Source organism: Cervus canadensis, chromosome 25, assembly GCF_019320065.1.
Source record: "Cervus canadensis isolate Bull #8, Minnesota chromosome 25, ASM1932006v1, whole genome shotgun sequence".
In the NCBI taxonomy this organism is placed as follows: Eukaryota; Metazoa; Chordata; class Mammalia; order Artiodactyla; family Cervidae; genus Cervus; species Cervus canadensis.
The window spans coordinates 42,096,876-42,112,635 of NC_057410.1; the positions used below are offsets into that span (position 1 = coordinate 42,096,876).

At 38.7% G+C, this 15,760-nt stretch overlaps 1 protein-coding gene across 2 annotated transcripts in view; it reads right to left on the reverse strand.

Annotated features, from left to right (window-relative positions):
- The window catches only part of TMTC2 (transmembrane O-mannosyltransferase targeting cadherins 2), a 389,698-nt gene that overhangs the window by 64,471 nt on the left and 309,467 nt on the right, over window positions 1–15,760 (reverse strand). The window lies entirely within an intron of this gene.

Sequence of the window (15,760 nt, forward strand, 5' to 3'; positions counted from 1 at the left end):
TCACCTATGTAAGTCACTATAATCACTATGTTGCATCACTAGTGTAAAATTTAATTATTAGCTATAAACCTCTGAGACTCTAAGGTGAGAGTTGCTTTGTAGGAAAAAAAGATACATGATAATGAGTTGATTTTAATTATTGGTCCTTTAAAGCAGCTTTTGTCTCTGATGCCTATGCACAGTACTACCCACATTAAGACACATTTATTTCCTTATCTAAGTAACACTAAAATTATTGAAAGAACATAGAAAGGTTGGCTTAGGATTATCTTATAGATTGACTACTAAACACAAAAGAATATTCACAAATTCACATTTTTGAGATTACTTTCAGGTCAGCTTTGCAAGGTCAAAATTATTGCAGATAAAGCCACACAATTCTTCAAAACTCTCTCTCAAGAACTGTTGTATGATGCTACCCCAAAATCATATTGTAAAGGCAAAGAAAGGCGAAAAAAGTTGGGACCAATTTTAAGGCTGTAAGTATGCAAACAGAGAGATCAGGCTGCTTTCTAGGTCAGGATTTATTAGCAGCAAAAGTAATGATGTTAAACCTTATCTGATACAGATAATCAAATGAAAATCAAATCAAGGGAGGACAGAGGTATACAAAAACTACCCAGGCAATTGACAGGTTTATAGAGTTGTTTAATTTTATTATTTTTGTTTGTTTTGAGATTCCTGTTTTCTTAGAGTTCAAGACTTTCACACTATGAAATATTGCTGGAAAAATGATTTACAAGTCCTAAGGCATACAAAGAAACTGAAAAACTTTAAAAATGGTAAATTCTTTGCTTACTGCTTAACTAGTAAATATTACAAATCATCTTCTGATCTAAAAGGCAGTTCTTAAAATACAGAGGAAACTTTCCACTTTAAGGTTTTATAATCAACCACAGCCACTGCTTTACTTAAGCCCGGCTTCTAAACTTCAACTGGTAAAGAGTGGAGAGTAAAGCCAGGCCTAGGCTTTTAATCCTACTTTTTGACAGGAGTTGGAGGTCCTTTAGTTGTTTCTACAAAATGTTTTATATCACTTTCTTAGTTTTTCACATAACATTTGGCACCTTTTTCATCTCCCAAAACAAACATAATTTGGGGATCAGAAAACTATTAAGAAAACAGAGTTGTAAGTAGTTATGTTGATACATAGAAAAATGTATTACTTAAGGAATTCATGTAGACATTAACTCTACAGACATGTTGAAATGAGATTCAATTTAAAGTATATGAGGTTTTAATAAAGTAGGACAAAAAATAGACAATCTGCAGCATACTGAATATTAATATCTCTGCACATATGCCTTGGTACAGGATACCAAGCTAAACTCATTTTTCAGTTAGTTATGCTTCTTACAGATTAAAAATTAGAACATAATATTAATTGCTACCTATCTTCAAGGCCTATTTACCTAACTAAATGTATTAATAAATATACTAATTACTTATGTGATATTTAAACAAAGGATAATGTAGGAATTTATTAATTATTCTTTTTCCTTTCCAGACAGTTATTAATTCTGAAAATGTATTCTGTATGAATAGAAGGGAAATGCAACAATTAATGGAATACTGAAGGTTATCTTATTATTCCAGATGGTAAAAGGAAAAGGAGATATATTAGTTCTGGGGGAAAAAAATGAAATCTATACTGTCCATGCAGAAACAGAGGGACAGTGACAAGAAGTCAAGGTGATGAAGACAATGATACTCAATGACCTAGAAGGACAGTTGATATGCAATGACCAGGGCAAAGCCTTTCAAGTTCTACTAATGCTGAACGTATCTCTGATGTTCATCAACAACAAAAAAAGAGTAACTAACTAGTTATGTAAAATCAAATAGGCAATTTTTAAAATATTTTAAAACATTTCCTTACAGTTTAGGTAAGCTTTGCCACAGAACATAGACTTTGTAGTATCTGTCTAATTCCCTCCATTCTGTTCTCAATAAGTCATAGATCTCAATAGTCTAGTTAGTGTTCTGCTACGATAAAGTTATAAAACATTAGGCAATGTGAATCATGTGGTGTTCTTTAAGTGAAGTTGAAAATCTGAAGCAAAGTCGAAAATATTGATACATTATTATTATACTGTGTTATACAGTAATCAGTTGCTTGAAATAGAGCTCACAATTGATGGAAAAATAGAGCAAAAAGCATTTCAGATACACAGAACCAACATAAATAAAGAAGTAAAGACATGCTAGGTTTCCTCTACATAATTATCCAAAGATCCCAAATTGATATGTTATTGGGGAATAACAAAATTTGCTCTTACTCCTAAAAGGCTACCTTAATAGCTCCTCTCCTACTAGCTTCTTCTGTTATTGCTCCCACCACAGCCCAGCTCCAGACGCTGAACTACCCTGCTTCCCTTAGTGCAACCTGCTGCTTCACATCCTTATTTGGCCCTCAACTCCCAGCCTCTACAGTTTCTCTGCCTTGTCCCGCCCCAATCTCCAGGCTGCCTGTCTTGCCCACCTAGCATAATAGGACATGTTTCACTTCCTTCCTAAACACTCCTCCTTTCCTAAAACACTTCCTATTTGGCGAAGCCTTCTTTGATCACTTTCCAGTAGTGTTAGAATTGCCTACTGTTTAAGTTCACTGTAATATAATTTACCAGTCTAAACTAGAGCACTTACAAGAGTAAAAGGGAATGGTATTGTTAACTGTATTGGAACAAGGGGTGATAAACCAGAATTGTTCCACCATGACTGCCCCACTTATAGCACATGTGACAGGCTGGTGATCTTAATCCTCTTGTCTTGATTACTACTGGGAGGTGAACTGTTTTACATAATAAAGCACTGAATCAAGGTTAGAAGAAGTGATCAGTACTAGCAAGTGAGCCAGAAGTACTCTTCACTGAAGATTACAAAGGTTGACCACTGAGCCCACCAAGACTGAGCCAGATCCTGAAGCTTGGTGAGCTGGATCTCCTACTGGGGCTCTGGGATTGAGGCTTCCCTGGTGGCTCAGATGGTAAAGAATCTGCCTGCAGCACGGGAGATCCAGAATCGATCCCTGGGTTGGGAAGATCCTCTGGAGAAGGGAATGCTACCCACTCCAGTATTCTTGCCTGGAGAATCCCATGGACAGAGGAGCCTGGGGGGCTACAGTCCATGGACTCTCAAAGAGTCTGACACAACTGAATGGCTAACACTTTCACTTTCCTTCTGAGACAGGACTGAGTCAGGACACTGCGGGGAGTGAAGGGAGATAGAACAGAAAGGAAGAAAACTTGAGGGGGCAGTCCCTCTGGGGAGCCCATCCACACTGGCAGATCTGCAAGGCCTGAAAGACTGCCTTTCTCAGTGCTTCTCCAGTTTTAGGACGTATCACACTCACTTTGAGGATTTGATAAAACAGAGAGCTAGGTCCTGTTCCTAAAATTTCAGATGCAGTGGGTCTAGGGCAGAGCCTATGATTTGCATTTTTAAGAAGTTCCTACAGAAAACGGATGCTGCCAGTACAGGGCCCATAGCTTAAGAGCCAGCTGTCTTATGGGAACAAGAAAATGAATGTTTTGCACGATACCCTGGACTCCTGTCTGAGGTTAGCTACCAGTAAGACTGAGCTCTTCTGGAAATCAACGGCATGAGACATGCCCTCCCTCACGTCACAGGCATAACGACCAGGTTCTGCATACATGTACAGCTAGAAATACATATGTATATGAATAAGAAATACTACATGTAAGTTTACTCTCTCAAACTCAAAATGAGGAGATTTAAGAGCTTTATTCCTCATTAACAGGCTAGATCTCTGAGAAATCACTTCTCTTTCACATACAGCAAACACATTTTTGCGCTTGATAATTGAGTAGAATTTCAAATAAAGAAACCACAAAAATTTAAGTAAAATACATTTTGTTCTCTGGGTGTACTGTGCTACCATACCTTATCATTATTTCTTTGGTTTGTAATTTGTCTTACCCAAGTTAATTACAATCATCTTATTTCCTAGTATCCAATTAAAGGGAGAAAGACAAAAAAAAAAAAGATGAGTTATAAAACAAAAAATACATTGAGCAGGGAAAGGCAGAAGAGGATATAAAAAGAGAAAGCTTTCTCTAGAGGCCCAGAGTGTAAGTAGCCTCACAGGAGGAAGGGGAAAGCAGTTGAGAGTTTTGAATTCAACTATTTCAGCATTAGAGGTATGCTGCTTCTTCTCTAGACAATTGTCTCACTGAACAATTTAACTACTTTGTAGATTTTTACCAACATATCAATATGACAAGCCTGTGAAGATCAATCTTTCATTAATTCCTGGATTTAAAAAGCTGTCTGAAAGGTAGAAACCCATAAAACTGTAAGCTGGCCTTAAGCTGTAGGTTCAAACACCGCTTTCCAGATGTTCTGCATTTAAACTCCCATGATTAGTTGGGACTGTCATTTCTCACTAAAAATATTATGAAAAACTCAGTCTTATGATCAGTGCAACTAAATTAAGGAACTAAAACAATTAGTAATAAGTGATATGATAATCCAATTCTCTTGAGGAAAAATCACTCATACATAGCCTTTAAAAATGGTTAAAGGCAAATGAAAATCTTTAGGTAGAACAGAGAATTTTTGTTAAAATAGTCCCCTCAGAGAGGACATCAGATTATCAGAATATATCTAGAACTGTCTTACTTCCGATGCCACCCTGTCTCAAACCACCCTCTCCCCTGGATACCAGCAGTAACTTCCCTATGGGTCTCTACACTTCTGCCCCTGATTCTACAGGCTACTCTCAACAAGCAGTCAGGGGTCCTGTCATTCCACAGTTGGCTCAGGAAATTGAAAGTCATCACACTGGACTATCCTGCCCGATGTGACCAACATGGAGTTCTACCCTCAACCTTCACATCGCTTCTCCGACCTCGTCTCCTTTGTTTTCCACTTCTCTCCCTCTTGTTCACTGAATCTACAGTAGGCTCCTGCTGGTCATCTAACACATCAGAGTAACAAAGACCCCTTCACCAGGGTCTTTTTCCATTCTCTCCTCCTGGAATGCTCTACCCCAGATATTAGAGTGGTTCACTCTTGATTCCTGGCACACAGTGGGGATTTACTAAATACATACTCAATAGCAGGACTGAATTAGCCGAGTCATAGCTCTATGCGGCTAACTGCTTCTTCTTCCAGACCAAGTTAAAATCTAGCCAGCCCAGGTCATCAGGTGCTTGCCTATTCATAGCCTTCACCTCACAGTGACCTTAGGCAAGGCTGCAGTGAATGGTCACACGTGCACAATACACAAGCGTGCCATTCACAACTAGTCTCTGTGAATGTGCCTCTTGTACTTGAGCAACATGGTGGCCTGATTTCAGACCTTTGAATTTCCCTTGGAATATAAGTGATCCAGACATCAGTTATATTAATACCTTCAAAGATATTTAATTTCAGAAAAGTTCAAACTACGAAAGGTGTCTAAAATTTATTATATTCTATTGTACTGTGAAATAATTCCAACCATTTGTGAAAATAACAAGTTGAAGTTTAAAGTATCCAACCCAAGATATGGGGATAAGAAGATAAATGCAACATTTATTTTTGGAACAGTTTCCATCTAGCAGAGGAAAAGGGAGATTATGAAGGTAGTTTAACTATAAAATGTATATAAATTTGAAAAGGGAGTTGTGCAAGGTACCACAAGCAAACTGCATCATTTCTAGATGGAGGTGAATTGCTTGGCTTTGCTCAACTTATAATCAAATTTAAATATAGATAAACTGCACAAGGTAAGTGTTCAGTTCAGTTCATTTGCTCAGTCATGTCCGACTCTTTGTGACCACATGGACTGCAACATACCAGGACTCCATGTCCATCACCAACTCCCAGAGTTTACTCAAGTTCATGTCCATTGAGTCGGTGATGCCATCCAGCATCTCATCCTCCATTGTCCCCCTCTCCTCCCACCTTCAATCTTTCCCAGCATCAGGGTCTTTTGCAATGAATCAGTTCTTCACATCAGGTGGCCAAAGTATTGGAGTTTCAGCTTCAACATCAGTCCTTTCAAAGAATATTCAGGACTGACTTCCTCTAGGATGGACTGATTGGATCTCCTTGCAGTCCAAGGGACTCTCAAGAGTCTTCTCCAACACCACAGTTCAAAAGCATCAATTCTATGGTGCTCAGCTTTCCTTATAGTTCATACATGACCACTGGAAAAACCACAGCCTTGATTAGATGGAAAGTTGTTGGCAAGGTAATGTCTCTGCTTTTTAATATGCCGTCTAGGTTGGTCATAACTTTTCTTCCAAGTGGTAAGCATCTTTTAATTTCACGGCTGCAGTTACCATCAGCAGTGATTTTGGAGTCCCCAAAACTAAAGTCTGTCACTGTTTCCACTGTTTCCCCATCTATTTGCCATGAAGTGATGGGACCAGATGCCATGATCTTAGTTTTCTGAACACTGAGCTTTAAGCCAACTTTTTCACCCTCCTCTTTCACTTCCATCAAGAGGCTCTTTCCTTAGTTCTTCACTTTCTGCCATAAGGGTGGTGTCATCTGCATATCTGAGGTTATTGATATTTCTCCAAGCAATCTTGATTCCAGCTTGTGCTTCATCTAGTCCAGCATTTCTCATGATGTACTCTGCGTATAAGTCAAATAAGCAGGGTGACAATATACAACCTTGATGTACTCCTTTCCCTATTTGGAACCAGTCTGTTGTCCCATGTCCAGTTCTAACTGTTGCTTCTTGACCTGCATACAGATTTCTCAAGAGGCAGGTTAAGTGGTCTGGTATTCCCATCTCTTGGAGAATTTACCAGAGTTTTTTGTGGTCCACACAGTCAAAGGTTTTGACATAGTCAATAAAGCAGAAGTAGATGTTTTTCTGGAACTCTCTTGGTTTTTTGATGATCCAACACATGTTGGCAATTTGATCTCTGGTTCCTCTGCCTTTTCTAAAATCAGCTTGAACATCTGGAAGTTCATGTTCCATGTATTACTGAAGCCTGGCTTGGAGAATTTGAGCATTACTTTGCTAGTGTGTAAGATGAGTGCAATTGTGCAGTCGTTTGAGCATTCTTTGGCATTGCCTTTCTTTAGGATTGGAAGGAAAACTGACCTTTTCCAGTCCTGTGGCTACTGCTGAGTTTTCCAAACTTGCTGGCATATTGTGTGCAGCACTTTAAAGCATCATCTTTGAGGATCTGAAATAGCTCAACTGGAATTCCATCACCTCCACTAGCTTTGTCCGTAGTGATGATTCTTAAGTCCCACTTGACTTCGCATTCCAAGATGTCTGGCTCTAGATGAGTGATCACACCATCGTGATCATCTGGGTCGTGAAGATCTTTTTTGTACAGTTCTTCAGTGTATTCACGCCACTTTTTCCTAATGTCTTCTGCTTCCATTAGGTCCATACCATTTCCGTCCTTTATTGTCTATTACTAGCATCCAGAAGCATTTATCTATACCTGAGGGCTCTTCCCAAAGTGTCAGATGACTGGAAGAAGAATAAAAGGGACTGTGGAAGTATTTGGGCTGACTGGTTTTGACGTGTAATAATGGTTATGACATCTAATTATAAGACGATTCAGTGAAGTTGAGCAGAGGTCAGTGAGCACTTTCTGTGCTATTTCTAACTGAGGAGGTGAGTAGTGAAGTCCTGATAAGATGGGTGGGTAATAACCAAATGCACAAGATTTAGACTAGCTTTTGGAAAGAGATTCTACTGAAGAAAGGCTACTTGTTAACATGTGCTCATTATGCCTGGGAGAAGTAAAATGAGAGAGGAGACTCTTCTCTTTCGCTTCTCTGAAGGGAGGTTTGATGACTGTCTGAGTGACGTTTGCCCTCAGTCTTCACAGCAATCTCTCTCTCCCTTCACGTCCAGTTTTGCTGCTTCATGTTTTTGTGCTTTGGCAGTCTGAGTTAATAAAAGCTCTGGTTTACTGAGACAGAGCCAGAGTAATAACTGTGACAGTTACTGGATAAGAAAACAGGTGGGCCAAGAAAACAAGGAAAAGGACACCCAGGAGATCAATCTGGACAGTTCAGCTTCAGGCTGGAAGGCCCTGGATCTGTCCCTACATGACCATGTGGCCAAGAATCTGGCCTGAATTGGACAGGTGGCACAAAAGGTGTCCAGGGCAAAGGAGATCAGACGGTTAGCAGGCTAGGGCTCTGTGCTCACCCAGAAAGGAGGCCAGGAAGGCCAGTGCTGCTTTATTGCTTTTATTTCTCCCCTGACTCTTTTCAGAAGGGCTATGAAACCGAGAGAGTTATGAGGACTATCAGATGGAGAGTGGGAATTAGAGGGGACAAAGAAGGAGAAGGGGGGGTCCAGGGAGGAATTGAAGAGATCAGAGAAAGGGGAGGAGTGGTATGGGGGCATGGAGTGGGGAAGCAACCGATCCCATTATAGATTTAGGTAATAAAGAGATTCAATAGGGATCAAGTATGCTCCATCAAGGACAAGACGTTCAGGCTAAGACTTCAAACAGTCTGAGTTTCATCACCTAAAGATGAGGACAAAGCCATAACTAGATGAGGGGTAAACCTAATTAAAGACAGGCAGAAGTAGTCACATTTTGTTCTAGTATGTTGTATAATCTGAGACATGGGAGCTGTAAGGAAGGAGATAAGACATATGCAGGACTCAAAGGCAGACACTGAAGTCACTCCAGAAAGGAACATGCCTCTGAGACTAAGTTAAGGTGGGTGGTAATGAGACTGGAGAGAAGTGGTCAAGGAGCTTACATCCTCTGCTTAAGAAGAGCTCAGTATTTTCACTGTGCTCCACAAAATTCCTGAGGGCTTCTGGGAGATATTCACTTACAAATGTGTCCACAGGGGCACGGAGGAGTCAAGGGCAGGATGCAGACACTTTGGGAACAGCCGTCTCACTTAAGCAGAGGCAGACTGCAAACAAGCTCCCAAGTACATTCAGTCACTGAATGAAATCGCTAAGACTGGGAGGACAGCCTCCCTTCCTCCCTCCTTCTCTCTCTCTCTCCTCCCCAACTCTTCTCTTGTTCCTAATTGCTTGTCACTTATAATCCTTCTTCTTCTTACAAGCAATTATTCCCTTTGTGTCTGGTCTTTCCATCTGCATGCTGACAGGTAATGATTTCTTCTTTTTCTTAATTCCTACATCTTTATTCTATCTCCCCTTCCCCTAACTTCTGTCCCTTATTTATATACTTCATTAAAAAATTGTTCTATACAATTCATTCATTCTCCAGGATATTAGTATGGTTTTCACTATAATTTTAAGATTATTATAATTTACTCAGCATTTAACTTATGTGCAGAGTACATCATGCGAAATGCTGGGCTAAATGAAGCACAAGCTGGAATCAAGATTGCAGGAAGAAATATCAATAACCTCAGATACACAGACGACACCACCCTTATGGCAGAAAGCAAAGAGGAACTAAACAGTCTCTTGATGAAGGTGAAATGGCAGAGTGAAAAAGCTGGCTTAAAACTCAACATTCAAAAAACTAAGATCATGGCAGCCAGTCCCGTCACTTCATGGCAAATAGATGGGGAAACAATGGAAACAGTGACAGACTTTATTTTCTTGGGTTCCAAAATCACTGCAGATGGTGACTGCAGCCATAAAATTAAAAGACACTTGCTCCTTGGAAGAAAAGCTATGAGAAACCAAGACAGTGTAATAGAAAGCAGAGATTACTTTGCTGACAAAGGTCCACATAGTCAAATTCATGGTCTTCCCAGCAATCATGTACGGATGTGAAAGTTGGACCATAAAGAAGGCTAAGTGCCAAAGAATTGATGCTTTTGAAATGTAGTGTTGGAGAAGACTTTTGAGAGACCCTTGGAGAGCAAGGAGATCAAACCAGTCAATCCCAAAGGAAATCAACCCTGAATATTCATTGGAAAGACTGATGCTGAAGCTGAAGCTCTGATACTTTGGCCACCTGATGGGAAGAGCTGACTGGTTGGAAAAGACCCTGATGATGGCAAAGATAGAAGGCAGGAGGAGAAGGGGACAAGAGAGGATGAGATGGTTGGATGGCATCACTGACTCAATGGACATGAGTTTGAGTAAGCTCTAGGAGATGGTGAAAGACAGGGAAATCTGGTGGGCTGCAGTCCATGAGCCTGCAAAGAGTTGGTTGGACACGACTGAGCAGCCAAACAACAAATGAGCATTTATTACATGCTAGCTATTTTATGAAATTATAAATGACCCCTCATTTGAGGCAGTAAAAATCATGTCCAGATTAAGAATTTGAGGGGCAAAGAAGCTAGCAGAAAGCACACTCAAGGAAGTAATCTACAGTAGGGCCGGGTGTGCCTCATTCCAAAATCCTTGACCCACCATCCAAAATCCAATGCACTTTATATGTCCTAATCCAAAACTTCAGTTCTCAACTTCTTGTTTTTATGACTTTTTGAGTCCTATATAAAATCTTCAAAAGAATATATGTAAATTGTTGCTACAGTCTGAAAGTCTATGCCTTCTTCCTTTTCATATGTTGAAAGCCTAACCCCTAAAGTGATGCTATGCAGAGGTAGAGTCTTTAAGAGGTGCTTATGTTGTAGTGTGGGGTCCTCATGAATGGGAGTACTGCACTCATAAAAGAGACCCCAGAGAGCTCCCTTGTCCCTTCTACCACAGGAGAACTAGACAGAACATGGCTATAAACAAGGAAGCGGGCCCCAGACACTGAATCAAGCTGAGCATGATCTTGGGACTTTTGGCTTTCAGAACTGTGAGGAATAAATTTGTGTTGTTTGTAAGCACGATATTACAGTAGTCTTAATGGACTAAGGCATGAACTTAGTCCACTTTCTCTTAGCAGAACAAGATCTAGTCAGAAATTATTTTTAAAAAAGTAGATTCCCTCTGCTCTCTGCTAAGTCACTTCAGTCGTGTCCAACTCTGTGCAACCCCATAGACGGCAGCCCACCAGACTCCCCTGTCCCTGGGATTCTCCAGGCAAGAATACTAGAGTGGGTTGCCATTTCCTTCTATCTCTATGCAAAAATTGGAAGCAGAGAAAAGAAAAGGAAAGAGTAAAACTAACAGAAAACCAGTCTATCCTTCTTTAGTCATTCTTTTGTTAAATAAAATATTGACTGGCCACCTTCTTTGCATGAAGTACTATTTTTAGCACTGGAGAAAGGTCACCTTGTTATATTCAAGATTCTCTGGTTGCGAGTCTCTGGTTCTTCACTTTTTAAACAGGGATAACCTCACTGTGTTATCAGAAGGAATAAATGACATAGCATGAATAAACCTGCACAGGGTGGGGGCTGGGGCCTTTCCTCCTGTCTTTTCACTCTCTCTCTACATGAGCCCCTCCCTCCATCTGCTCCTATCCAGCTCTTTCACTATCTTGGTGACTGAGCTGCCCTTCTTGAGGTTTTCAAGTAGGTGATTATAAGAGCTCCATGAGTATCTCCACCAGCACTCCACCAAAATCTCAGCATTCTGAGTCTGTGTCACCTTTGTGGACCCAACAGACTTACATTTAGTTAGAGTGAATTTTTTAAAGCATAAGGCCATAAACATATCATGGGCTGGAGGTCAGACAAGGTTCAGACCCTTACTAGGCATAGGGCCTTCAATACATCACTTACACTCTTGATATCTTAAATTCTGCTCTGTAAAACAGGCATAATGTTATTTTTTCCCAGTGTTAAGATTCTTGGAGTGACAAAACATACATAAAAGCACCTACAACTGGGTCAAAAATGCAAATATTTGAGACTGAACCTCAATAATAAGAATACTAGCATTAATAGATACGTATGTGCCTGGCATGACACCAAGCAGATTCCTTTATGTATATTCTCCAAACTTTGGAGTCTGGCCATGCCATAATTCTTGGATTGATTTAATTATCCTAATAATGTGAAGCATCTTATCATTCTTGTATAGCTTTTAACTGTAGTATTAATTTCTTTCTAGAAACATAATGAAATATAATACAACTTGGGTGAAATGGTCTGAATGTTGTAATCCTAACCCCCAAGGTGTTAGTAGGTAGCATCTTTGTATGGTCATTAGGTCATGAATGCTCTGAGATTTGTGTCCTCATAAAAGATGGTTCAAAGAGCTTCCTCATTTCTTCCCCCAAACAATTTTACAAGGGGAGGTCTGCAATCCAGAGGAGGGCCCACACCAGACAGTGCTAGCACCCTGATCTCAGAATTCCAGAACTGTCAGAAATTCATTTCTGTTTGTTTATAAGCCACTCAGTCTGTGGTGTTTTGTTGTAGCAACCTGAATGGACTAAGACAGTGAGTCAGACCTGATGTCATTTTGGAATCTCAGAAATACGGCATATTCCATATGGGGAAATGGGAGCACTGAGAGGTTTGGAATTTGCTTACAGTTGTACGACTAACAAGAGGCCATTTGTATGACAATGAGGTCAGGCTGGATGACACCAGATTGCTGTTACCACAATAAATTAGTTTTTAAATGTGTTTTATGAAAAAAGGTTTATAAGACTCAAGTATACAATGCATAAGAATCATAGATTGATACATACTGAATATAATAAGAATTTTAGTTTTAGTGTTTATATTTTAAGGAGTATGTTATATTATTTCTATAAAAAGTAATTGGAAATGACATTTAAAAGGCCAGTAAGTAATGGATTCAAAGTAGTAAATATTACATGTATATAACATTCTTACCATTCTCTTTCCTCAAAAGGAAATTCAGACAGAACCAAGAATGGAATGCTGATAATAAATGTATGAATTTCATAAAGATTTCTCTCTCTTATTTTTAAGTCTTTTATGGCTTCAGAGTAAAAGGCAAAAAATAACAGACGAACAAAGACTGTCTCATCATTCACTGACGCGTGGACCTTAAATAAGTTGTTCATGTTTGACAAGATAAACAGAAATAGTCTGCTATTTCTGAATGCCCCAAGTAACAATTAAAGGTGAGTGATTCCCAACTTTCAGTGTATTTGACACATATGGTATCACCCACCAATAAAGGATCCATAGATGTAAAACATCTGTGTTTATCCCTTACACTGACATAGAGATAATGTCAGTGCAACGTGGTAGTCAGGAGTGTTTCAGTTCAAATGCTATCTCTACATTAAACAGCACTGAAATCCTAGGTAATTTGCCTTACAGCTTGATGATTTCACCTTCCTCATTGCAAAATGGAGACAGGTAACTTCACCACTTAGCTTTTGTGGTGATTAAATGAGATGCTACATGTGAATTTCTCAGGATATAAAAGCACTTAGTAAATGTTTGTACTATCATTATATTTGGTGAAGTCATCAAGGAAATACAGTATTTAAGAGAATTCAGACAAGATGCCTTCCTCTACTTTTTATTCCTTTACCACATAATTTTTAATGTCTTAAACTTTACATATTGAGTTCTAGTAAATAATTTTTGGATAATTATTTGGTTCCTATAATAATTTTCCTATCTTTTCTACAGACTAGGCAATAGATTAAGATGCTTATTCTTTCATATTTTGCTAAGGTAATCATTACTTCAAAAACTAATATGTTTATTAAAGAAAACAAAATTAAAAATATTAAGCCTGCCCTCCCAAATTAACTAAAGAAGTCCAAAAAGCTAAAATTCTTGACATTTTTCCTCATTTTACTTTACTTTTTTAAATGATATAGTTATTTTGTATAATTTATGATTCTTCATGTACCATAATGCATAATAGATAGTTGCCTCTTATTATTTTCTTTATAAATTTAACCTAGGATTTATATTTCCTCAAAAGGGAATAACTATAGTTTATTTATTTATTTTCCTTTTTGGGACATTTAGATATTTTTAAAATTTTTTTCCTCTAATAGCAATGCTGTGCTTCAATTACTTTGTTGATAACCTTAAACACAGAAAAAAATTAGTATTTTCCTAAGATATATTACCAAGAGAAGAATTACTGAGAATACAGGCTAGAGCACTGAAAGGAATTCATTGTTACCTGAATTTGATTTCTAATGAACTTGTATGTTTACCTGTCTTTTAAAACTTGTTATATTTCTTCTTTTGAGAATTATTTGTTATTCTTACTATACCCCTTAGTCTTTGTGTTGTTTTACTCATAATTCTATCGAGTTTCTCATATCTTAAGTAGCCCTATCTTTTACCTTTGCTTTTAAGTAAACTATTTCCTACCATGTAACTGTTTGTCCTTTAACTGTCTTCTTTTTTTGAAACACATAAATCATATAATTTTCCATTTATTTTTGGTTTGTAAGCTTAGCTAATCCCTTCCTTATTTCTTAATATTTTACTCCTGGGAAAGTTTCAATTCTAAAAGTCTCTGGAGAGTATCTCACATAAAATGCACATAGGTATGAAGATTCAGTTCAGTTCAGTTGCTCAGTCGAGTCCCGACTCTGCAACCCCATGAATCTCAGCACGCCAGGCCTCCCTGTCCATCACCAACTCCTGGAGCTTACTCAAACTCATGCCCATCGAGTAGGTGATGCCATCCAGCCATCTCATCCTCTGTTGTCCCCTTCTCCTCCTGCCCCCAGTCCCTCCCAGCATCAGGGTCTTTTCCAGTGAGTCAACTCTTCACATCAGGTGGCCAAAGTATTGGAGTTTCAGCCTCAGCATCAGTCCTTCCGATGAACACCCAGGACTGACCTCCTTTAGGATGGACTGGTTGGATCTCCTTGCAGTTCAAGGGACTCTCAAGAGTCCTCTCCAACACCACAGCTCAAAAGCATCAATTCTTCGGTGCTCATCTTTCTTCACAGTCCAACTCTCACATCCATACATGACCACTGGAAAAACCATAGCCTTGATCAGGCAGACCTTTGTTGGCAAAGTAATGCCTATGCTTTTTAATATGCTATGTAGGTTGGTCATAACTTTCCTTCCAAGGAGTAAGCGTCTTTTAATTTATTGACTGCATTCAACATCTGCAGTGATTTTGGAGCCCAAAAAAATAAACTCTGACACTGTTTCCACTGTCTCCCCATCTATTTCCCATGAGGTGATGGGATCAGATGCCATGATCTTAGTTTTCTGAACGTTAAGCTTTAAGCCAACTTTTTCACTCTCCTCTTTCACTTTCATCAAGAGGCTTTTTAGTTCCTCTTCACTTTCTGCCATAAGGGTGGTATCATCTGCATATCTGAGGTTATTGATATTTCTCCCGCCAATCTTGATTCCAGCTTGTGCTTCTTCCAGCCCAGCCTTTCTCATGATGTACTCTGCATATAAGTTAAATAAGCAGGGTGACAATATACAGCCTTGATGTACTCCTTTTCCTATTTGGAACCAGTCTGTTGTTCCATGTCCAGTTCTAACTGTTGCTTCCTGACCTGCATACAGGCTTCTCCAGAGGCAGGTCAGGTGATCTGGTATTCCCATCTCTTTCAGAATTTTCCACAGTTTATTGTGGTATGAAGATTAAATTATATTAAATTACTAAACATATTGCTATAAAAGTGAATTTAAAAATAAAAAATCTTAGGCAAGAAGTAAATTGCTTGGAACAACATTTAGAAAAATCCTGTTCTAATTACACACCTGTGAACTGCCGGTACTGTCCTTGAGCAATAAAGGCACACAAAACACTGATATTTTAGCAAAATGTTTTAGTCTGAAGCACTGAACATAATTGGAATCTCCATGTAATTTTTGCAAAGGCTAAAAACATATATTCATTTTTAATCAAGAAAATACCAATATTTAGTTCCTTATTTAATTTTTAAAATACTCTTATAATTTCTGAAGTGATTAAAAATGAAATACTACATACAACACAACCAATCTCAGTTCACTGTCATATTCTATTTTAATTATGAATAATAAAAGCAAC